Source organism: Panthera pardus, unplaced genomic scaffold (assembly GCF_024362965.1).
Source record: "Panthera pardus isolate Hobbes unplaced genomic scaffold, ASM2436296v1 HiC_scaffold_12, whole genome shotgun sequence".
Classification (NCBI taxonomy): Eukaryota; Metazoa; Chordata; class Mammalia; order Carnivora; family Felidae; genus Panthera; species Panthera pardus.
The window spans coordinates 43,011,982-43,036,835 of record NW_026526677.1 but is presented as its reverse complement, the minus strand read 5'-3'; the positions used below and the strand labels follow the sequence as shown (position 1 = coordinate 43,036,835).

Genomic DNA, 24,854 nt, shown 5'->3' with positions numbered 1-24,854 from the left:
TCTTGGGATAGGCATATAGTTTTGGAGAAGATGTAAGATATAGATCCTTAACACCTGATGTGCACCTTTTTTGGTGGCACTTACCACTGTTTTTAAACCTGTGCTTAGTTGTGTATATATGTCTTATCATGCTTGATAGACTGTAAGCTTATTGAAGTCATGATCAACCTAATTATTTCTGAGGGCAAGCAGAGAGAATAGTACCTTGCAAATAAGAGATAGCCAATCAATATTTTTGACTTAACATACTATATGTTAAGAAGGAGAGATATTTTCGAAAAATGAGGCAAAAGAAGTAGTACATGGTTATATTTATCATACATAATGAATAATGTTATGGTGTTGTGTTTCAAAAATAAAATAAATAAATAAATAAATAAATAAATAAATAAATAAATAAATAAATAAGTAAAGGAAAATAAGCCCAGCCCAAATTAAATTACATTGTTTCAAAAGAAATGATTCTTTTGAAGTCATTTGTTGAAATGTTGACTAGAAAGCTTTTTTAATAACTGCTAGCTTTAGTCACCTGTCTTAAACTTTTCTAACACAAATTCTACTGCTTGAGCAGCAACTGAGGGGTGGTATTGATTTTTCTTCTTAGTTTACTTATAAATTTAAAGTTTCTCTAAATGATACCACATCCTTTTTGAAAGAACATAAAATATTAGTTATCCAAGTAAATAGCTTTAGTTAGAAAAGTCCTTTGCAGACTAATGGTTTGGGAAAGAAAAGGGTTAAGCTCTGATTAATGATTATGCAAGAGTTTACAAAAATGTCACTCCACGTAGGATTCTGAGATCATAGTTCACAGACACAATGATGATAATAATGAATATTCATTTCCAAACACAGTTGAGGTTTAAAAAACCAACAATGTAGTAAAGCTTATAACAGACTTAGCCAGAGTCCCATAAACATTTAAACTTTGGTGAAGACTATTTCTGTAAATATAGACTTTTTTTCCATTTTAATTTTGAAAAATGTTCGGTGATTGTTTGGGATATTGAGTTGTTTCTTTATCCAAGATATATAAAAGTCATGCAGTGCATATATGTAAAAATGAGCCTAGCTAAATATTTTTCAAAATTATAAAATCACTCAGATTTTATTGGAGCACTTTCAGAAATGCTTTCACTATTTTATGGCAGAAATATTCCACCTTTAGTATTAGTTCAGTTTTAATAAAGTAGTCATTATTAAGATTTTGATAAGCTGAAAACTGACATACTTCACATCTAGAACTGAAAGGGCCTTAACAGATCATTTAGTCTAGTCTTACCTCCTCATTCTTCTGATGAGAGGAGAACTAGAGAAGAGAAGTACCACACTCAAGATGATATAACTAGATAATAGAAGAACACTTTGGCTCTCATTCCAACATTACCATTTAAAGTAGAAATGGCTATATGATGAACCAACCTCTGTACATCACGAGTACATTTCCAGCATTGATGAATTTGTTCAACAACAAATCTTTATCAAATGCTTACTATTAACTAAACACTATGCTAAACACTGGAGGTACAACAGCAAGCAACTCGGAAACAGTTACTGCCTTAATGGAGCTAGAAAGAAAACCTGATATTAAATAAATGCTTAGACAGTAACTGTGAATTATGTTCAGGTTAAGTGCTGAGAAAGAAAAATACAGAATGTCAAAAGACCATCTAACAAAGGCATTTAACATAGTCTGGAGAATCAAAATCGCTTCTCCAAGGAAATAACACTTTAAGTAAGAATTAACCAGGAGGAAAGGTTATAAAGAACATTCCAGAAAAAAGAAACATTGATTATTATGGCCCTGGGGTAGAAAAGAAAGTAACGTTTTCAAGATACTAAAAAAGGGCCAACATGAAAGGACGGTTAAGTGTGGGTACAGTGGCATGACAAGAGGCTAGACAGGGGTAGAGTCTTAAAGGCCACATGAATCATTTTAGACTTTATTCCCCCAACAAGAAGTATCTAGAAAAAGCAATGAATTAAAGCCAAGACACAAAGAATCTTTTCTATGCTTTACCACCAACTTATTGACGAATCTTTTAAATACATTGGACTAAGGAAGTCCTATGAAGATGTCATAAATCCATACCTCTAATACTATTTCTAGACTTCTGTGTCCTGAGACTAGCTTTCAAAAAAAACCTATCTTGCATTTGTATCCTAGTGACACTTTAATAACTAGGGCTACTTACATTCAACACAAAACAGTAGGTCCTACCAAACTCAGCCTTATGGTGAAATTCTTTTGTGTGTGTGTGTGTGTGTGTGTGTGTGTGTGTGTGTGTGTTTGCTTATTTTTGAGAGAGACAGACAGACAGAGAGACAGACAGAGTGTGAATGGGGTAGGGGCAGAAAGAGCGAGGGAGACACAGAATCCGAGGCAGGCTCCAGGCTCTGAGCTGTCAGCACAGAGCCCGGCGTGGGGCTCGAACCCATGAAACGTGAGATCATGACCTGAGCCAAAGTTGGACGCTTAACTGACTGAGCCACTCAGGTGCCCCTGAAATTCTTGAGTGTCTTCAAGTAGATACACCAGTCTATGGCCAGGACCTAAAAAATGTATTTTGTCAGAGTCATCTTATAACACTATTGTACTTGGAAAGAGAGGCACGTTTTGCCCCGTACAGCCAAATTCATGTCAAATTATGAGTGGTGTCAGTGTATCTAATACTTAACATAATATGAAATATACATTTATAGGTATATACATTATACATACATAAATGTGTGTATATATGTATACATATGTATCATGTATATACCTGCTTTCTGGGATAAAATCATGTAAGCTCTCCTATGGAGAACCCATCGAAAAAAAAGTGCAAGGCTTATATTCTCATAATTGCATGATTTTCACATAACCACATAACCACTCATCCTGCCATTCAGTCATCACCCTCATTCATTCATGTGTGAATTCAACAAGCATATATTGTACGCTAACTCAGTCAGGTTCTGTGTTAGGTATTTAACATTTATTATTTTATTTAGTTTTCTAAATAATTATAGAAAATGGGAATTATTATCTATTTTATAGAGTCAGTCTTACTTTAAAGTCCATGTGCTTTACATAAGCTCTACAGTGAATTATAATGAAACCCATTTCCTGTTCCTAGCCACCAGACAAGAATCATTGTCCAAGGAGAAGAGAGATTCTGATGTTGCTGCTGTTCTGAGTTCTCAAATAGCAAACTATATTTCCAGATGTCTTGCAGTGACTTTTTCTAAAATGGCACTTCACAGCCCTCACATACAGAAAGGGTTAATGGTACCACCAGCCAGCCACCTTGAAGGAGCAAGGGGCGCAATTTTTATCTAAACAGCTCCCTTCTCCAACTAATCTTGGAGCCATAATAGAAGACACTTGAAATACCCTAGTGACACATATTGAAGAGACTGATAAAGTAAAAAGAACTATGCAGAATATAGGTAGAAATAGGGGAACTTGATACAAATGGAAATTGACAGGAGCTTTAAATTGGCACCAGTATGCTCCAGTATATGGAAACCAACAGTAAAAAAGCAGGCACAACTTCACACACCAGATTCTCTTTGGAGTAAATTCTCCTGTGTTTTGTCATTTCAATTAGAAAGGGCATTTTAAAGTGGCCTGTCGGAATCTGGCCCAGAGAGAAAGAAAAAAAAAATTTTTCCCCTCAAATATAACTAGCTTATTGGTGGATAAAGAAGAAAGGAAGCGAAGGGAAAATGCTCCTCTATAAAAACAGATTCAATAGGCACTACTGAAATTTCAACCCCTACCCTTATATTTACCCCACCTGCTGTGGTTCCACATAATATCTGGGAACCCCAGATCCCTGGCCCTGGATAACTCAGATCCTGTTCTTGTATACAACACACTACTCGGGGGTTGGAGAGGGCAATAGAAGATGATGGAGTCGTGAGACAAGCAGGGTTGGTAGGGGAGCATCTTTAAGGAAATGCCATTTACTTGAATGATGCTGCCTAACACTAGGCCCCAAGCCTGGCTCAGTTCTCCAGGGACATCCTGGGTTTTGTTACCTTCTCAAAACAATGCTGATGACCATTCCCCCGCCTACCGAGCAAGGCATGCTATAAAGCTGGACAAGTTCAGCTGTGAGGCTGTGAGAAGGTAGAACGGAGACAGGGGTAATTAAGCAGCATGATTTAGTGCTTGTTCAGCACAGGGAAGAAAATATGTCAGTAACAAGTCATTACAGACTGAGGGCGGGGGGAACGGAGAAAGCTTAAAAATAATTTGAAAGAGATCACAAATACTTTTACTTCTCATAAACCTCCAATGTCAACAAAACGATCCAGGAAATATGGCTGTGGTTTTATGGAAGGAAAGAACTGAAGTCCTTGTTTTTCAGCATAGAAGGCACTTGTTTAGCTATACCCCTAATACTTGACACCAAAGAAAATTGGCTGTAGGGATAGGAGATGAGAAGGAATAAGGGAAGAGCTACCACACCCACTCCTCACGTATTGGGTTAATTTCCAACTCAACCGTCTCACTTCTCCTGCCATATTCTTTCCTTTTCTGTTAACCCCTCTTGTCTGTCATACTCCTACTCATGTTTTGAGTCTTGGTTAAAAGTCACTTTCTCCTTAAGGCCTTATCTGAACCCTGTCTCCCTTGTGCTCCCCCCATATCTCATCATCTATTCCTGTGTACTTGACGGAAATTTTTTTTTTTTTAATGTCTCTATCTCCCAGCAAATTCCAAGCTCCTTAAGGGAAGGACTGAGTCTTCTTTAACGTGTCCTCAGCACCTAACATCATGCCTGATATTTAATATATGCTGTGTCAACAATGATCACTAAAACTCCTTTATTTCTCTTCTTGGCTCTATCTTTTTGGAATTGTTATCATTTCTGCCCACACCTTTTTCTTATTATACCTTTCCTCACAGTCTCTCCAAAAAGGATCCCCAGAGATGGAAGTCTCTTTCTTTGTTTCCATCTTCTTGAACTTATAACATGTGGGTTCATCAAGTCATGCATTGATTTTCTTATAAAGAAACACCAGATAACACAATGTTAGCAGAAGGAAGAATTGTAAACATCGTTTAATCCAATCCCTTTGCTTTACAGATGAGGAAAACTCAAGCCTAGAGAAGGAAGGTGATTGCATAAGAATACCAACTGACAAGCAATAGATAGAAGGAAATCTAGAACCCAAATTTACTATTTCTCCCATCCAGTGTTCACACAGACTCTTTTCTTCTTGTTTCTGTTCTCTTAGGGAACTGAGTGCAAATAGAATATGTACATTTTGTCAGAGCTTCTGATCTGGACTTCATAAAAGGGCTGTTTTCCCACCATTCCCCCAGAATTGAAAGAGAAATGTATCCTATATATATTTGAAAAATAATCATTGGGCACCCAAAAAATAATTGATGTGGTAGAATTTTATTTTAATATTTGTTTTTAAATGTGCAGATTTTAAAATGCAATGACAGTAATTAGCTTAGGTAATTATCATCATGTTAAGGTGTTTTCAGATTTTTTAAAGTAAAGTTTATGCAAATATACATAAAGAGCCAAAAAGCTGTCTCAGGTGAGAGTGGACCTATTTCACCCCCTTTGAGATTTCAGCTATTTGCCTTTCCACAACAACCAAAGAAAAAATAGAACAAGCATTGACTGTAAGGCATTGGAAAGCCAGGACCTGTTTAATTCATTTCATTATCCCCTGCAGCCGGCACAAGAATGTCAAGTAAAGAAAAATGAATTGAAAAAAGAGTTTTCCTGGCTGAAGATCCTCTTGCCTATTTTCCCAAGCACTGAGTAGCTCCTCTGACATAACTCATTGTGCTACTGGGGTGGGAGGAATGGGAAGAATATGCTGGAAGTGGAAGAGAGGAGAAGCTGTAAAAGAAAAGAAAAAAGAAACGGGGAGAGGCTCAGGTCAATGGTCCTAGCCTTACATGAGGAGACATTTTTTAAAAAAATCCTGAATGCATCAGGTTGAGCACCCAGTCAGTCATCTGCTACAAAAACAAAACACAACAAAACAAAACAAGACCAAAAGAACACAAAAAAACAGAATTCATTCTTGGATGACACCAATTATATTGGAATGCATTCAGAAGAGCTTTTCTTTATAGAACACAGTTGCATAGTGGAAATAAGTAAGCATAAACAAAGCAACCCCCAATAATTTTAAGAAGAAAATTCAATCTCTCCTTGCCTTTCCAAGTATCTTTCAGGGTGCCAAATAAAATATGTAAATACATAATGTTTTATTTACAGAAATAAAGTTCGGTCATTGAAACAATTAGTACTTTGGTTTTTGAAGCAAGATATTTGAAGAGGTGATAATGAGGGCAGTTGCAAATCGACATTATGGGAACGAACCTGACTGTTTTCCTTCTGTTTCCAAGAGCTGGGCAGGCAATGCTGAAGAGACCCAGTTCTCTGAATGTGCTCCAAGTGGTACAGCTTGCATTCGTAACGCTCCTTTAACTCTCTAGTCACAAAACCGTGGCTCATCAGGGAAACCTTAAACAAGTGCATCTTGACTCTACCAATAGGAAATAAAAACTCATCGAGGTGTCCAGAAATTGGATTTGAAACCGAAGTGTTATTTCCCATAGCCTCAAAGTCACAGGGAAGTTTCAGGGGGTGTATATATTTGAGTACAAGCTGAATTGAATAAAGTACTTTCAGTAAATGAGTAGATGTTAGGTCCCTAATATTTAAAAGCATTGTTTCTTTGTAACCAAAAGGCGAATTTTGGTTTGGATTCATGCAAAAAGTATTTATTGGCTGGCTACTAATGGCCAGGTACTATTTGGGAAAACAGGAGTGAGCAGTGACTTCGGGTAAGGGGGGCGGGGGGAAGATGATGAATTAGCACGCAGATGTGTAACTTTGATGCTGATATGTGCCATGGGATATAAAGTGACCAGGTATATGAATGTAAGGGAGGGGGCGTTTAATATAGAGTAGGTCAGGAAAACTAAAAGAAGGGTCATTTGGGTAGAGACCTGAAAGAAGTGAGGGAGTAAGGCGTGTGATAACCCAGGGAGAGCATCCAGGGCAGAGGCAAAGGAGAGGTGAATGTCCTGAGGCACAGAGATGCTCGTGTTTGGCGTGTGTGAAGAACAGCAAGCATGCCAGTGTGGCTGGAGCAAAGTGAGCTTGGAAAAGGGTGATGGGTCAGATGTCAAAAAGGTATCAAGGAGGCCAGATCATGTAGACCTTAAATACTACCAGACTGACTCCGGACTCCATTCTGAGTTTCCGGGTTTCTAGGAAACAACATCACAACAACATGGCAGACCTGGAAATCCCTCAGCAATACCCACAGAAAAATCTGGAGATATGCCAGGACTGCCTTGCCTTGGCCCATGATGACTGCCAAGAAACCAGATGCTGTTGCTTGAAAAATATTCTACAACTGCTCAGCTTTTACACCCTTCGATTTCCACCCATACTGAGGCCCCCAAAACAACAGAATGAAGATAATATGAGTAAGTATGCAATGAAAAAAATAAGTTTTTGTTCAAATTGTTAAAAATATATATTTGGGAAAATAAAATTGCATGAAAGAAAAGTATAGTATTTTCTAAATGTCATTTTTCTTCACTTTAATTGATGGACAGAACAAATGTGGCTGGTTGGAAATAAACATGTCTGTTATAAGAAAATGTTTTTAGTGTTTTTATAAACTGAACTTGGTTTTTAATTTCTCAAGAGACTATGGAAGACTGAGCATAAGAATCATGCGAATGAACAAAATTCATACCTATGATGAAATGCATAGATTTATTACACAGAAATTTCATATTAATAACATAATATTCATTAATAATATTAACCTAAAATGAACATTTGTAATAAATGTTGAGGGAGATAAGGATGCATTTTGAATTCACTTTGAAGTGATCAAGTAAACTCGACAAGAAATAATACAAAACATCCTCTTCTTATTTTCCCTTTTTATTTTCTTCTATATTTTTTAAATTCAAATAAATGTTTTACCCTGTTTCCGAGCCACCTCCACTAACTGTCATTTTTTGAACTGCGAATTATTAATATTGCCAATTGGAGAACTTCAGCATATTTTGCAGTATGTAAATATGCCATCTGTATCCTACAGTAATACCCATGGCTTACTCCCTAATTAGCAGAAAGGAATGGTACCTTATCCATAGCAGCCATGGTAAAAATCATTCAAAGACTGTGTAATAACTACATAACACACTTTATTGTCACTAGATACGATACTGATACATATATCAATAATCCACCTTTAAAATTCCTTATAGCAGATAAAGCAAGGAATGGTTAATATAAAGGACTAAAGAAGACACTTAGAAAAATAAGGTTTATATGTTGCTGTGAGAAGCAGGACAGCATAGTGATTAAGAGTGCACATTCTTTTGTCAGAACTAATCTAAGGAGAGTTATTGAATCTCTCTGGATCTTAAATTTCCACATCTTTAAAATGGGAAAAATAATAGTACTTACTCCAAAAGACTGTTGTATGGAGTAAATGAGTTAATGCATGTAACATACTCATAAGAAGGGCACACTATAAAGACTTGAGACTTGTAGGTTCTTATTCTTATCAGTATATTCTCTTTAAGAGATGTCACTCTAAAAATTTTACTCTGAAAAAAAAAAAAAAACATCTGGCATTTTTATTCAATTTAGCAAAAAATATTAGGGATACAAAGATGAAGAAGATATGCAGCCTCTCAGGAGCTCACAGCAAGGACAGAAAGGAGAAAGGGAGAGAGACACAATATGATAAAAGGCAACATGGAAGCATTTACAAACTACTACTGAAACACCATCACTGGGAACAATTAGGGTTTTCCCCCCAGTTTCATTGAGATATTGGCAAATAAGATTGCATAAGGTTTATTTTAATGTTTATTTTTTTAAGAGAGAGACAGACAGACAGACAGACAGAGCGTGAGTGGGAGAGGGGCAGAGAGAGACAGAGACACAGAATCAGAAGTGGGCTCCAGGCTCTGAGCTGTCAGCACAGAGCCCGACGCGGGGCTCAAACCCATGAGCCGTGAGATCATGAACTGAGCCGAAGACAGAGTATTGACCAACTGAGCCACCCAGGTGCCCCCAGATTCTGTAAGGTTTAGGTGAACAACGCGACAATATGACCTATGCATATATTATGAAATGATAACCACGGTAAGGTGAGTTAACACACCCATCACAGTTAGTTTTGACTGAGAACAGTGAGGCAGGCTTTGCTTACATCAAAGCTCTGGCAAGAGATCCTATGCTAATTAAAACTTATAAGTGATCCTATAAAGTTATTTAACCAAAAATAAATAAATAAATAAATAAATAAATAAATAACAATAATCCTAAGCCAAGCTCTAGAACACACACAGTGTTTAGGTTAACAGTTTCTGTTCTGCTTTTATTAATGGTCCCCCTTCACAGCCCATTCCTTCAGGCTGGTACCCCAAGACTGCTTCACAGAACTGTGATGTTCACACTAAAAGGCCAACCTGGCTCTGAGAAGCCTTAAGAGTTATAAAATACACCGCTCTTCTAGTAAAAGGAAAACCACCCTTGGCTATTTGTTTAGGGAACAGGAACTTTGTTTTGTTCTTTTTTTATGGTCTGTTGCTGGCCAGAGAAAAATTTTAAGCATTAAGGGTCCTAACATAGGAGGATTTTTTAGAATCTCAATATTCTGCGTAAGCCTACCATGACACCTCTGGAAAACTCTCATTACATGATGTAAAATCGCAGCTTTAGTTTGTTAAGAGGGCAGGATTCCGAGTGGACCGTGAAATATTTATGTCTCTATGCAGCTCTTTGAAGGAATAATCTTATGTTTTTGTGCCTGTTGTGGGTCAGAGGTTCAGATCAGCACTTCTTTCTGTCACTCCTTATATATTTTACTATAATTTACAGCTCAGCAAGAGGACTCATAAAACAAAAGTGTCTATTTTATTTCAGCAACTAATTCTAGTTAATCAAAGATTTCCAGCCAAACAACCCAGCATGAAACTCTGCATGGAAAATATGAGGAGAACAAAGCATTTTGTCAAATAACACATCTCATGATGTAAACACATATGTCTCTTAAAGGAAATTTTATCGTTTCCACATTATCGGCATACAAAAGGAGCATTCTTGTCGCAGACCTGGTGCGACTGTGGAGGCATCGTCATTGGAAACAAGAGCCTGATTAGGTTCCCACACAGATATGAATAGACTTTCCTTTTTTAGTGAAATAGCTTTTATTCCTTTTTAAAACAGACTGGTAATTGTCACCCTAAAAAACACTGAATTGTACTAGGGCAACATTTGTTTCTGCTCTTTTTTTCCCATCTTTTTAGAATCAGCCAATAACGTTACTATCCCTTCTGGTTGGTCCTCTTCTGGAAAGTCTGAGTTAATCCACAGCTGTGTGAATGTGAAAAAGGGACACAGCAGGCAAAGTCTGTTGGGTCTCTTGTCTGCTAATAAAGTGCACAGTCTGCAGGACAGATGTTAAGAGGATCTGTTAAATAAGTCAGTGGCAGAGATCCTGACCTCCGCCAAGGAACATTTTATTATTCCAGAAAGGGGCATAATTGCACAATTAGAAGAACCATAGCTTTTTTTTATAGATTTTTGCTCCTTGCTTCATCATTTGGTTGAAATATAGTATCAAGATCCATTCACTGAGAAGCAATGTGATAAATATGATTGGGTTTAGTACAAACTTCAGATTACAAGATTTCCCCAAATCCCCAGGAAATGGTTGGACCTTGGCTTTGCTTCAATCTTAAACAGTTTTGTTTATTCTGCATGTATCATTACACTATTTGCACAGTTTCACATGCCACAGGGTACCATTGTACTAAAGGGACTATGAATCTTAGCAAATATAGTTCCCTAACTATTAAATCTAGTGTAATGGGAAATGTAAACTAGAGATCAAATTAATAGAGGAATATCACATCATAAAGTTGTACGCTATACCTTATACCACTTTACCATTTACGGTGTGAATAAAATCATGTCTGCCACATGCATTGCAAATGCCCAAGTGTGGCGTAAAAGGCACTTTGTGATCTGACCCCTTGCTTACCTTTCCAATCTTACCAACTATTACTCTTGTACACCTGGCCTGTGCCAGGCTGTCGTTTCCTGAAGGTGCCACTCTGTCTATTGCTTCTACGCCTACCGGCATCCTTGCTCTTTGTCTGGGGTGCTCTTTCTCTTCTCTGTTATCTCAGCTGCTCTGTATCCTTGCCCCATAAACCTAGTGAACTTCCACTCTCTTTTCAAGATTCAATTTTAACACCATCCCATCCATGAAGATTGCCAATATTTCCCCAGGCAGAGCTTAACACTTCTTCCTCCCATAGTGTTTTCATTCTGGATATACATCTATGTTAACAATTATCACATTGTCTACTAGATTGTGGGCCTTCTGAAGGCACGGATCAAGGCTTGATCTTAGTATCTTGCAAGTAGCAAATCATGCTTACTACACAAATAGGCACTTCATCAACATATGGGGAATTAATGTAGAAGCAGATTAATTATTTAATTTTTTCATGTTAATACAAGTTTATATTCTGGCCTTGTCACTGCTACCATCACTATTACAGGGTCTTATACTTTAATATACCTTAATATTTTTTTAAAGGATAATCTTCATTAGGTTGGTACATTCAATTGCAAAAAATATATCTCTACAAAAACTCACCCCACCCACTTGCACCTAGAATAGGTGGAAGTTATATTGGGCTATATTGTCCTCTTGGCCACGCTTCAATTTTGATCAATTCGTTTCTTATGAATTTATTTAAAAGAAGCAATCAAATTTAGTTCTTCACACTGTCGCTTCACAATTCTGCATATCCTAACCCAGGCCACTAACAAAGTATGTGGCTTTGGTCAAGTTAATCCATCTTTCTGGACCTGAGTCTCTTCAAATATAAAACCAAAAGATTCACATAATACTTGACAGTGTATAAAGAACTTTGGATACGGATTTTCTTTGTTATTCTTTACAACTGCCCTTTGGGGTATGTATTACTCCTAATCCCATCTAATGGAATCTGGGCATAGAAAGATTAATTTGGCCATGCTCATGGAACTGGTGGTAGAGTAAGGATTTGACCCTCAAGACCTCTGAGGGTCTTTCTGGCTCTGGAAATCTGTGCAATCTTACAGTCTCATTGTCTATGTGTGAAGGCTTTTCTTTCAATATGGTGCCATTTTTTCTTGGTTAGTGGCAAGTCCAGTCTAAAGTATCTTTTTTGCTGCCTGGCCACCACTTCTTTCTAAAGAGCACTGCATGGGGCCTTATGCTTTTTGAACTCAGGAGCAGTCATTAAGCATAGGTATTAGGACAGAAAGATTTCAAAAAGCCTGTACACAACCAGCTTGGTCAACCAGTAAGTGAATATATTTCTATACATATATACCACATGATTACCCACATGTTATCTTTTCTTTATCACTTTCAAGTGTTGCTCATTTAGCTGATTTCCTCTCTAGGCTATTACCTTAAGAGGTCAATAACTTGCTTAGCTTGCTTGCCTAAGAGAGTACCTAAAGCATGTAGGATATGCTTGTTAAAATATTTTTTTTATGAATGAATGAATGGGTGAGAGATACAAGTATAAGGGTATGGAGAGAAATGATGTTTATTGAGTACTTACTGTGTAGCAGATATTGTGCTAGGTGGCTGGATTATGTTACTTCATTTAATCCTTATAATATGGGAGGTATCATTATCTCCATTTCACTGATGAGGAGACTGAGGTGCAGGGGAAGTTATCTCAAGGTCTCATAGCTCTTTTTTTTTTTCTGGTCACAGAGCTCTGTTAACTGAAGGGGTCTTGAGGAACCAAGAAGCACTACTTTCTGACAGAAAACATGTCAAAGAGCATCTAGCTGCTGAAAGGTTGTTCCAATACATGGTGGCAAATCATCACCTAATGATACAGTCATCTTCCTGTTTCATAGTAAAGTATATCTGTGTTTGGTAATAGTGTTTTATAATCAGGAGATGTGGCAGAGGTGGATCTAAAGTCAGGAATGGTATGGTTGGACATAGATTAATTATGTATGACTATTTTGCTCTGCGACTAAGAAATGTCTCTTTATTAAAATGATTAAGAAATGCCTCTTTACCAACAGGACTGATAAATGGACGGGGAAGAGAAGGTCTTCCACCCAAATTAGTCATATCCAGGCCTGCACTATCTCAACAAAGCTTCTCGCTCTCTCTTGGTTGTGTTACATCTAAGCCAATGATTTAACTGTGCATTATTCAGAGACTGCCCCTTGGGCCCTGGAGCAAACACTTGCTTGGAGGCGAAGAAAATGTTCTGAGCAGGTAAACACCCACACTACAGAGAGGGGTGTTTTTTTGTAAGGGGGTTAAGGAACTCCTAAACTCTGGACGGCAATCCCAGTATAGTGAGGACTACTTGGAGCACATGCTTCAATCCATTTACTGACAGTGAGTATTTCTCCTGCCTTTTTTTTTTTTTTAAATTTATTTGCTTTTTTTCTTTTTAAGCAGACCAAGTGATACTCCACTGAGAATGCAATGCTAAACCACTTTTCCTTGAGAGTTTTTAAACTGGGCCTCTGAGAAGGAGTTCGATACAATTCAATGACTGAAGTAATACCTTTGTCCATTTGAGCATTAAATGGCCCGTTGAAATACAGCTTAGTTAGAGGGAATTTCAGAAAATAGTACCTTCTAATTTTTTTTTTAATTTCTCTCCCAGCTGATGAGAGCAGAGCTTGGAAAATGCAGCTCAATCACTTTCCACAGCCTCTCAGGTCAGCCTCTCACCAGTGTTAATTAAATATAACCCCCTTAGAATACGAGAGGTTAAGTGAGAGCAATGCTGTGTTCTTCTCCAATATACTACTGTGAACACAAATGGCCATAATCTGTTTATAAGAAGGCTTCCTTGAGCACAGAGGTCTCACTAATGAAAAACTATAAGAGGAAAAGCTACATAATATGTCAACTGTTCATCACAAAGTATATTTTAAACTACCTGTTTCTATACCCATTGTGTTTAAATAACACATATCATAAAGGAAATTGGTGTAACAGATGGTTTCGGCTCTGGGTAGCAAATGGAGACCAGTTTTCAATGTGATAAAGTAAAACTGTAAAAGCCAGCACATATTTCAGTACCTAAAAGTCTTCCTTCCCCTCAAGTTAGAAAAATTTCCCCCAATAGCTGCAAGTATTAGTGTATTTTCTCTTTTTAGCAGATGTTGTATCTTCTGTAGCACAACTTGACCAGACTCTAAAACTGGAAAATTGCTGAAATAATGGTTCTATACCAGCTATTTTCAATTAGAAGTCTTTTTAAGCTATTGGGTTTACAGTTCCATACACTGTCCAGAGCTATTTGTAAACTAAATCACTTAAAATAAAGCTCTTTAATACTCTGTAATTAGTCTTGTCTCTCTGAACATGACTTTACTGTAAAGGCTCCTTCCTGACTCTCCTATTGTCCCAAGATTGCTGAGAAGAAAGCAGCCAAGCGATAATTCAACATTATTGCTGCTTCAGTGCACTAATCGCTTAAAGAGCAGCAAAGACTCTGTGCTCTCTGCCCCACAGCCCCAGCAGCCTCCTGGCCTGAGGCAGGCATCCCGACCCAGCCATGGCCAGATGTCAAGAGGAATCCCCAGCTCCTGATGCAGCAGGCGCTCCATTCCAGTATGGTCAAACATCTGCTTCCTCTGCTGGCATGCAACCTGCTGAACATGCTCAGAGGGCAGCACAGGCTAGGGATGGGCAAGGACACACTCCCCAGCTACTCCTGGAGACTCATCAAAACTTTGAAATTATAAGACAGCCCCAGAAACTCTCAGAAGAATAGAGCTATGGCATTCAGGAAAAACATTCCAAGCATTTTCCTCAAAAGAAAACTACAAAATAAGGTAACTCAGATTTCATGATAGGTCTTCTTATCCTTGTTAAATTCTGTTAGGTTTGAAGTTTCTTCTGGCCACCTAACTGGAAATTTGGAAACTACATGAACTCTCTGGGATTCTGAGAATGTCATGTTGACTTTGAAATTTTCCCCTTTTGTAATTTAATTAAATTACATTTAATTCACTTGAATATTGTAAGAGGGGAATAAGTTATGCAAGAAAGCTTCTAAATGACTGTGCTTCCTACATATCGGTCAGCAGAGTTTAAAGCAAAGAATCCTGGTCAAAACACACTTAAACCATCTATTATGGTCCTATTTTGTTTAATAGATGAGTAATCTGGTTCAAGTTACTTGATCCATCGAAACTTCACTTTCTTCTTCTAAACTATGGGGATAATATTAAAGCACACTTATTATAAAACCTAAATATATAATTAATAATTATATAATATATAATAATATAGTATATAACATACAATTAAACTATAAAAAATACAATATGTATTATATGTGTGTTTGTATGTGTGTATCTATATACATATAAATAATATCCATACTATTCTTATATCTGTTTTGTTTTGTTTTTAGAAAGAAATTCAGGTTTCCTTTGTTAACATCCAATTCACACATCAAATACAGGTTTCCTGCCAAGAATGAGTCCACTCATCCTATGGGATCTCCATAAATAGCATCCATAAAAACTAACGAACATTCCCAGGTCCTCACCAAATTTCATACTTACTTCACTCTGAAAGACAGACTTATTTATATACTATTATAATCAGAAATAATATTCCTTTACTGAAAGTCAGAGTATATGGTGTGCTTAATACAATTGAAAAGATGAGCTTGAGGAGAATTGTGAGTGTTCTAGCCAGAAGTGACTGCTGGAATAAAATTCTTAGTCTTGAAGACCAAAGCAAAGCTGAGGATAAACAATCGAGTAAGTCTGTTTTTAAAAATCTGCCCATCCAGGTTCAGATGTATAGGTAGACACATAAGAAGGGTATTTCCATTAAGACAAGTAAGATTTGCAATCCTAACTCTTTATCATACATTTCTTTCTGCATTTTCTCTTTCCCCACTAGAATGTAAACTCCGTGAGAGCAAGGACTTTGTTTTATTCACTGCTATTTCCTCAATATCTAAAACAGGTTTTCTCAAACTCAGCACTAGTGATATTTTAGACCAGATAATTTTTGTTGGTTGGGGTGGGGGGCTTTCCCCTCCACTGTAGGATATTCAGCAGCATCCCTAAAGGCTTTACCCACTAGATGCCAGTAGTATCTCCACCCTCATCCCCAAGTCATAACAAATAATATTGTGTCCAGACATTGTCAACTGAACCCTAGGGGGCAACATTGCCTCCCACTGAGGGTCACTGGTCTAGAATAATACTTGGCATGTAATAGGCACTGAGTAATTATTTGTTGAATAGTTGAATGATTAAATTTGTTATGTTTGAATTTTCATACAAACTTTTCCAAATTTCCTGAGCATGATCATTCATAAGCTCCCCTTAGATTTTGATACAATAACACATTGAAACAGTCATAATCAAAGCAATAGTGTCATTTTGAGTAGTAAGAATTAAAAGAGAAAAGCTGTAATACTTCATTCTTACTTTAATTTAAATGAGTAAATGAATTAGAATGAGAATTTGATAAATATCCCCAAAATGGATATTCTAGATTAAAAACAACTCTATTTCAAATGGGCTTTGAATGAATACTGTATGTTTGCATTTTGTAGAATTTGAGATAGTCAACACATGTACACATTTTAAGCAATAACATTTTTATGCATATCAATCATTTATTTATTTTTGTTTTAGTTCATACTGCTCAAGGTCAATAGCATTAGGGACATTACTGATAAGGTACCCAAGGATCATAGTCTAGATTAATTTATATATTACGACATCAAAGTTTGGTTACATGTATCATAGCTGGTGATATAAGAGAAATATGCAATGAGGAATGAACTCAGTGCAGTTTCCTGGAATTAAAGAATTCTGATTTAAGTCCTAAGTTTACCAAATGACCAAAAGGAAGGAGGTCTTGGGAAATTTATTTGGCTCTATTTTGCCTCCATTTTTTAGTGTATAAAAAGGAAATGCAAATACTTGGCCAACCCCACATTTAATAATTATAAATATAAAGATATTGGTATTTATAAAACTAAAAAAAAAAAAAAAAAAAAGCTAAATTAATTCCTCTCAGTCTGACTCAAGATGACCCTACTGATGTCATCAATTATAAGGGAACAATGAAAAATTGAATATACAATGATTTTTTTAATCTACACAGCAACCAGTAGAGTAACAGTAGATTTTTGGGTTTATTTATATTTAGGAAAGAATCCACTATTAGTGCCATTTAGGCTTGGAAGTTTGTGTGTAGGTAGGTAAGAGAATCCAGTTAATATCCTAATCCTAATAATCTAGAACAGTCAAAATAAAGCACGATTGTTTCAAATCAGTGTAGAGAGCTTAAATTGTTATAAACTTCCGTGAACTTACAGTTTAGACGGATTTGCACAAATATACATATCTGTAGCATATGACCTTTTCTACAAATAAAAGATAAAGGAAAATTGGCAGAGTAGTATTAACTATGTGCCAGCTCTAGTGGTCAGTTTTGTCCGTCCACTGGGGCATGTCTGTTAGGGGAATCCATCCAACTGTAGCTTCTCAATCTCTTTTAATTAAAATATCATTAAAATATTTTTGGATTGGAAGAATTAATATTGTTAAAATACCCACACTACCCAAAGCAATCTACAGATTCAATGCAATCCCTATCAAAATCCTAACGGCATTTTTTACAAAAACAGAAAAAAAAAACCCTAAAATTCATATGTAACCACAAAAGACCCTGAATAGCCACAGCAATCTTCAACAAGAATGAAGTTGGAACTATCACGCTTCCTAATTTCAAAACATATAGTTTTTCAATAAATGGTATTGGGAAAACTGAATATCCACATGCAAAATAATTAAATTGGATCTCTATCTTAAACTATACATAAGAATTAACTTGAAATGGATTAAAGACTGAAATGTAACACTTGAAATCAAAATCTCGAAGAGGTATCTTCATTCCCATGTTCACTGAAGCATTATTCACAATAGCCAAGGTATGGAAGCAACCTAAATGCCCATTGGTGGATGACTAGATAGAGAAAATGTGGTATATACATAAAATGGAATATTATTTAGCCTTAAGAAAGGAGGAAATCCTGCCATTTGTGATGGTGTGGATGAACTTGTAGGACATTATGCTAAATTAAATACACCAGACACAGAACGACAAATACTGTGTAATATGACTTACATGAGGAATCTAAAATAGTCTGACTCACAGAGGTAGAGAATAGAATGGGGTTGAAATGAGTGGGGGAAGAGGGAATGGGAGGTATTAGTCAAAGAGCACAAAGTGTCAGTTAGAGATCTACTATATAGCATAGAGCATATGGTTCAGAATTCTGTACTGTATACTTAAAAACTTACTATGATGGTAGATCTTATGTCATATGTTCCTATCACACGAGGTAATAATAATGATAATAATAATAATAATAATAATAATAGTGGGTGATGAATATGTTTATGGCATAGTTTGTGATATGGTTTCATGGATGTGTACTTATCTCCAAACTCATCCAATTGTATGTAATAAATATGTGCAGCTTTTTGTATGCCAATCATACCTCAATAAGGTGATTTTTAAAAACAATTTTGTCCTGCTCAGTCTGTTCTGTTACCTGACATGTCAAAATATTTCACCACATCTTTTTCTGATTTAAATTTCCTAAATGTTGCATATCCTGACTTATTCTATGATTGGAAACTGGAGTGAAGCATTTCTGAAAACACTAGAATGTTTTGCTTTCAAACCTCCCAATGTATCCTGAATCACACCATCTTTCTGATTTCCCAGGTAGCCCCTTATAACATACACACATACAGATACATAATACATGATACCAACCAAACAATACTTTGAAACTCCAGTTTGGTAAAAAGTAAAAAGAGGAATAAAAATACCTGTCACTATTTTAGAAACCATTGCATCTTACAAGCCGTCTATTTAAATACAAGTATTCACACACTGGGAGCTCCCTGTTGAGTAGATTAATTAGTGAGGCTGGAGCTAAATGCATGTTGGTAGAAATCTTACATTAAGAGAGATAGAGAACTGCACTAATTTTCTAATTCCAAGGTTCTGGGCTCCTGGTAAACCATCTCTGTGAGCACACCTGAGCATCCCATCAATCACATAACTTAAACACAGTGATTAACAGGGCTTGGATGTGAGAAGAGCCATACTTTCTCAACTTTCAGGCATCACCTTAAAACCTACTGAAAATCACATTTCTAAAAGAAAATCCAGTTTGCCCAATGTTTCAATGTGTGGGTAGGTATAAACTTACTCTGTTTCACTGAATATAAGTTCAACTTCAAAACACTAGGAAATGTCTTCATATTTTGCACCTTCTTTTTTTAAAGCTTTTTTATTTTTGAGAAAGAGGGAGGAGGAGCAGAGAGAGAAGGATAGAGAGAATCCCAAGCAGGCTCCACGCTGTCAGCACAGAGCCCAACGTGGGGCTGGATCTCAGAACCATGAGATCATGACCTGAGCGAAATCAAGAGTCAGACGCTTAACCAAATGAGCCACCCAGACACCCTGCACCCTTCTTTGACCTGCCTATATTTCTTTAACCCCCGTCAAGATTCACTTGATACCTGGTGTTTTTGAAGAGCATACCTAAAAATAAAAATCTGTTTATGTGAAATAGGGCCTCACTAAAAACAGGGCACCTGACTGAACATATCCAAGAAAAATGTTTTCAGAGCAACTTGGGTCCCAGATAGCAACCAAAGATGATATTCATTAATTCATTCATTTCACCAAATGCTATGCCAGGCAATATTGGGGATTCAACAGTAAACAAAAGAGACCAAATCCCTGAATGCAGTGACTTACATTCTAGTAGATTGGAGCTGCCCCTCAGAAGTACTTCAGGCAGCAAAGGTGGAATAAAATTGCTTATTGGAATGTTGGAAAGTGTTTTCCTATTTTGCTGATTTTTTTTTTTTTTGGAAATCTAATACATGACACCTTATCCCACTTACTATTCACAACAAACCTGAAAAATGATTATTATCCCCCTTTTACAAAAAAAAAAAAGCAATTAGAGAACAGTATAGGACAACATAGCAAGTAACAGTGGAAACTCTTTCAAGATTCTGATTCCAAAGCCGAGTTCATTCCATTAGTCCACAGCTCATCTACTCCCAGTTGTAATGGTATTCCCGAGTTCCATCACATTCTTAAGTCAAAGGGGGTGAGGGCAGGCTGATTAAGAGAAAAGCAAGCATTTCCCCTCAAAGCACAACTCCATGGTTGGCATCCTCAAAACAAGCTTTGAATCAGTGCATTCCTTTTTCTCCACTGGGTAGCTAGTAATAGGTCACTCTAATCAACTCTTTATTCAACTCTCTATTAGAAGTCACAACCTCCCAAGCTTACCCAGAAAAACTAACTCACCCTCTTGTTTCTCTAAAGCACTGAGGCATGTTTACAACTGCAAACAAGAAAATAGGGTATGAGCCAGAGAAGAGCATCTGAATACAGTATCATAAAGATTCAGGCTGGAACTGAAATAGAATTAGAGCATTCTCAAGGTTGATGGGTACTTCTTCACGTTCCATTTGTAGCATGAAAATTGACAATATCATTTAAATAAAATATGTGTTTGCATTTACTTCTGCAAAAACTTCAATTGTTCTCCTCCATCTTTGCAAACTTGGCAAGACTTTAATAGTTTCATTTAAGAGTAACTTACGATTTATAGGTTTTCCTAGTGTTTTAAGGCTCTAATTATACTCCTTTCCTCAAATCTCCCCGAAAGTACACATAATGCTCATCAAATAAAAGTGAAGATGTACTTATATTGATATTTTTCAAATTTTCATATTTAATTCCTTTCATTTTAGGCTACTACCCATACTATCATTATAAGAATTTGTCTGTTAAAATATGTTCCAACTAAAGCTTGGTAGGCTTTGAATCCTTGATAAAAATCATTCTCTGAGGCTAATGAAGACAGAAACTCTGCCTGTAACAATATTAAGTTTGTTTTCACTGGTGATTCACAGAAGTGAGCAATCTGTCAGTAATACATTGAGTGAAATTACTTGTCTTGTAGGAATAACTGCTGACAGTCACTTTATCTCAGGGCTGACCCAAACATATCCCTGCTGACAAACAAATTACTATGTCTAACTTTGAAAAGGTAACTAGCTTGTTTTTAATTTTGATTGGTCTTTCAGAATACCCTATACATATACTCAGTCCCATCCTTCATTGTATTAAAAAAAAAAAGCCACAAAAAGTGTTTTGGGGGGACAGGTGTGAATTAATGAGAAAGAAAAAAAAAAGAAAGGAAAGAAAAACTCCATCATTTGGCACTAAGAAAAAGAACTGTGATTGCTTCTTTCCAAGACCATTATGCAGATAAAACTGGTAAGTGCGTCTACCCAACATTAAGACTGGCAGGGCCGCCAGTGACTGACTGGGTGAGTGAACACATTACTGAGACAGTATTGTAGGAATTAATTTTCTTCAATAAAGTGATTTTTAAGGCTCATATATTTCACAATCTAAACATATGTCACTGTTTCATAAACAAAATAAATGGATTAAAATAATACATTACCAATATGCTGACATGTGGAGATATTTTAATTAGAAATTCTTAAGCTGTGTGATATTTAACTGCTGTATTTGCTAAAGAGAAGCATGCATCATTTAATAAGAAGGCACGAGACAGGTGTATCACTTTGCACGATATGGTAGGGATTGTATTTAACATAAGCTACATCTATGAAGCAACATTACTCCCAATTAAAAACAAAACAAAATAAAATTACTTTTAAGGATCTATCATATTGAAAGTAACCACATATAATTAATTGATACATTAAAACCACTTTTTCATTAAGGAAAAAAAAGAAGTAACTCAGAGCTTAGATTCTGAGATAATATTTCTTCAGAAACAATTTAACATCTTAGCTATTTAAAGGCCATATTTACATGACTGCCTCATTATACTGGTCCCCCTCCCTTAACATTCTTTTTGATGTACTTGAAGAACCAATGCTAACATAGCTGAGGAAAGCAAATGGCAACTGGTCCTGAAATTTATACGGGTAGAGAATTGGAATAAGTAGCAATATAATATATTGTTTACTGTAGCAAGTGCCCTCTGTTCTCTAAAGGTCAAAAGCACTGTAACCTTAGAGTTACAGTTTCTGATTGTTCCCAGGGTTAAATACATTATCAAAATTAATGGTTCAAGCCCCTCAACCTTCAGATATATGAGTATTCATGCCTCCATCTGCTGAACTGTTCAACTAAAAATAGCATTCTTCGGCCTTCTCTCTCTAATATTGTGCCCCTGAGGCAGAGAAAACCATGCCTTAGATCAGCACAGAGGACCAAAAAAAGAAAGAAAGAAAGAAAGAAAAAGAAAAAGGAAAAGAAAAAGAAAAAGAAAAGAAAAGAAAGGAAAGGAAAAAAAAAGAAAAGTCTTTCCTGTATCTTCCTTATTTTAAAGAAAGAAAGAAAACTGTAATATGCTAATGTAAGGAGGGTCTTTCCACTTTAAATACCTTTTTTATACTTGATAAGAAAATTTCAGGCTTTCCGTCTAGAACTATAAATGCTGTTAAAATTTATCCAGGCTCATTAATGTTAAAAGTGACAACCTTCGAAGAACAAATTAGCTGTGACATCAGGTAGAGAGGACCAGTTCTGAGCAATGCAGCCAGATGTATACGAAAGTGGTGAGGTAGGGTGATGGTGGCATGTATATGTTATGGGCTTTTCTTCCTAAGAATCTCTGTTTAGAAATAAAATCAGTTAACATAATTGTAATGTTTCCTTAGTATCAACAGTCTATCATAACCGTGATTGGTAACAGGGTTGTAACCTTTTTGCTTGTCAAAGGAAGGGAGAATTAGAAAAGAAAGCAGACTTCGAAATCAATAAAGCAGATACTGTTAAATATTCTCTCTACTTTTGCTTAATATTTAAAATGTCAAATGTCTGGAGTAGCTTAGATATGTGTGTCTACTGTGCTTTTTGTGGGTGTCCCAATAAACATGAGATACTCATACCAGACAAATTTGGGAAACTTGCCTTTTAAACAAGGTCAGCCTTTTCTCACCAGTGTACCATATAAGCAAACAGAGCAGGAGTTTCCTGACATGCAGGGGGGCAGGGGGGAAGGTGCAAAAAACGAAAGCAAAGAAACAGAGTGAGAATAATAAAAAAGATCCAGAAAACTTTCAAATGGGCAAAGTTGGCAAAGTCTGAGGAGGTCCTGCACGAAGGGGCTCTATTTATCCTAATGAAAGTGACAGGCATATGGCAGAGGTTGTGCTTCTAGATCAGCGTTGCTACAGAACTACATAGATCTGGCACTCATATACATGACATCATAATTTCCAGAAACCCAACAGAAGCCAGATTTGACAGCACTGGGGGTCGGTGATGGTGTCAGGGAGAGAAGTCAATCTAAGTGAAAAATTAGCAAAAGAAGTGATTGGGTAGCAAACTGCTACCAGAAAAAGGCTGCTGGGCTAGATCTCAACACCTCAAGCGAAAATAAAAGTCAAAGGGAGGAAGTCTTGAATTTGAGCCAGGACCACCTGCTTTCACATTCATCCAAGCACTTAAACATTTAACAAACTATCTGTCCTGAGTGGGTAAGCTTGTTAACTGTCATCACACAGAAAGTCTTGTCCCTAATATGCAGTTATCTCTCCATTTTAGCAATCCCAGGCCTGGTAGATCTTCAGAATGTCCAGAAATACAGCCCCTTCTCTATAGCCAAAAGAAAGCCTTACAGAAGAAATCCCTTCTTACTCTATATAAGATAGCAGATACTTTGACAGTATATGCCTGGTCATGTCTGGGTGGGAACCCCCCCGTATACTTCTTATATCAAAGTGAAAGGGAAAGAGGAAGGCAGGCCACAAACTTGGGAACTCTTCCTCAGGCTACTTCCAAGGTGGCTTTTGATCTTGTCCTCTTTTTTCTTCTTAGGGGTGAGCCTTCTCTATTATTTTTCAAAAATACAGTTTCATAAGCAGCATAGAAGATAATGCCAAAGGGATACTCTATTTATTATATAGTATTTGATACATATAGACTGCCAGAGCCAATAGGACTTGCATTTATATGTCACTTTGCTAGATGTAATTTTTTTCTTTTCTTTTCTTTTTTTTGAGTTGAGTTTCCCATCCTAGGTTAGAATATAAAATTTAGTATTAGATCTAACCTAGTAAGTTATAGTGTGTTTCAGTCTGAGTAGCCTGTCTCAATTTGTGTGTGTGTGTATGTGTGTGTGTATGCATGTGTGTATGTGCACGTGTGTATGCGTTTACATGTATGTGTGTGTGTGTGTGTGTGTGTGTGTGTGTGATTCAAACAGATAACTGGCAACCCTTCAGTAGCTGATAATCCTGGAGAGGAACTCCAGTGATATAAGAGAGAAATCCAGCATGAAATTATAAAGAAGGAGTAGACACCTATGGCAGAAAAGGGTTTGGTTTTCAAAATAGCCATAAAAACCATCTTCTCCAGGTGGTAAGAATATCCCACAAAAACAACCAAGAGCTTTATTGGAAGTTAAATATGAAAGGGACACAACAGAAGTCAATGGGGCAAAAAGCAACCAGTCAGGCCCAGACACCCAGCCCTACCTCAGCCAGAGAAAACAAAATTTGGAAACCTGAATTAGACAGAGTCAGGAATCCTAGGTACTAACTCTAACTCCGGGAATATTGTGCAGCCTTGGTCTCTCTGAGCCTCTGTTGTTTTGTCTATACAAGCAGAATTATATTTTATCAACTTTGCAGCATGTTATATGGTCAGATGAGATTTTT

The 24,854-nt window shown here is 36.7% G+C and overlaps 1 protein-coding gene across 27 annotated transcripts in view; it reads right to left on the bottom strand.

Annotated features, from left to right (window-relative positions):
* SOX6 (SRY-box transcription factor 6) overlaps nucleotides 1–24,854 on the bottom strand; it is a 697,806-nt gene that overhangs the window by 93,039 nt on the left and 579,913 nt on the right. The gene's annotated exons all lie outside the window — the stretch shown is intronic.